This window comes from Heterodontus francisci, chromosome 35, assembly GCF_036365525.1.
Source record: "Heterodontus francisci isolate sHetFra1 chromosome 35, sHetFra1.hap1, whole genome shotgun sequence".
NCBI classification, from domain to species: domain Eukaryota; kingdom Metazoa; phylum Chordata; class Chondrichthyes; order Heterodontiformes; family Heterodontidae; genus Heterodontus; species Heterodontus francisci.
In genome coordinates this window covers 20,145,720-20,147,086 of record NC_090405.1, presented here as the reverse complement: position 1 = coordinate 20,147,086, position 1,367 = coordinate 20,145,720, and the positions used below count along the sequence as shown (strand labels likewise).

The window sequence follows — 1,367 nt, the reverse complement described above, 5'->3', positions numbered from 1 at the left end:
ACCAGATCCTCACCAAACAGCTCCTTCCACTGCACCGAAGTAAGAAACAAATCCTGGAAACTCACCCCAGCGGCTCTCTGTTTCCCTGCTCTCACTCTCCATTGTGATGTCACTCCTTGATTTTATTACCCCTGCTCCGCTCCTGCCGTGCTCCTCTCTCGCGCTCTGTCTCTGAGTCGGTGCTTTTGACACACTTGTTAACTCTCTGTTCCGTTGTGCTCTTCTGTCTCTGGTCCAAAATCTGACTCTGGTGGGATTTGAACCCACAACCTTTGAATGCCTTCTTTATCATTATTTAGAAGTCCAACACGCTATCCATTGCGCCACAGAGCCGCACATATTTTAAAAGACATCACCAAGGCCTTTGATCTTGTCAGCAGAGACGGACTCTTCAAACTGCGATGGAAACTCGGCTGCCCTCCTGAACTCTTGGGCATCATCTCTTCTTTCCACGAGAACATGCACAGTTCCATCAGTTACAATGGAGCAACATCAGACACTTTCAAGATCAGCAGTGGGGTAAAGCAGGGCTGCGCGCTGGCGCCAACTCTCTTAGGAACAGAGGAACATAGGAGTAGGCCATTCAGCCCGTCGAGCCTGTTCTGCCATTCAATTCGATCATGGCTGATCATCTACCTCTATCTGCCCCTTTCCCGTGCTATCCCCATATCCCTTGATGTCATGAGTATCAAGATTTCTAACAATTTCTGTCTTGAACATGCTCAATGATTGAATGCCACAGCTCTCTGGGGTAGAGAATTCCAATGATTCACCACCGTCTGAGTGTAGAAATTCAACCCTATCTCAGTTTTAAATGGCCTACTCCTTATTCTGAGACTTGGTCCCCTGATTTTAGACTCACCAACCAGGGCAAACATCCTATCTACATCCACACTGTCACACCCTGTAAGAATTTTATCAGTTTCAATGAGATCACCTCTCATTCTTCGAAACTTTAAGGAATACAGGCCCAGTTTCAGTCCCACCATCCCAGGGATTAGTCTGGTGACCCTCTGTTTCACTCCCTCTATGGCAAGTATATCCTTCCTTCGATGAGGAGACCAAACTATACACAATACTCCAGCGCGGTTTCACCAAGGCTCTATACAATTGCAACAAGACATCTTTACTCCCGTACTCAAGACCCCTCGTGTGAAGGCCAACATACCATTTGCCTTCCTAATTGATTGCTGCACCTGCACAAGAGCTTTTAGTGTCTCATGAACAAGGACACCCAGGTCCCTTTGGACATCAACACTTCCCAACCTCTCACCATTTAAGAAATACTCTGTCTTTCTGTTTATTCCACCAAAGTGGAGAACTTCACACTTATTCACATTATATTCCATCTGCCATGTTCTTTCCCA

At 46.5% G+C, this 1,367-nt stretch overlaps 1 non-coding gene across 1 annotated transcript; it reads right to left on the bottom strand.

The window, feature by feature from the left end:
* Positions 1–242: 242 nt before the first annotated feature.
* Positions 243–333, bottom strand: trnar-ucu (transfer RNA arginine (anticodon UCU)). Its single transcript is given in 2 exon segments — positions 243–278; positions 297–333. It is a non-coding gene; the product is annotated as a tRNA-Arg (tRNA).
* Between the last annotated feature and the right edge of the window lie 1,034 nt (positions 334–1,367).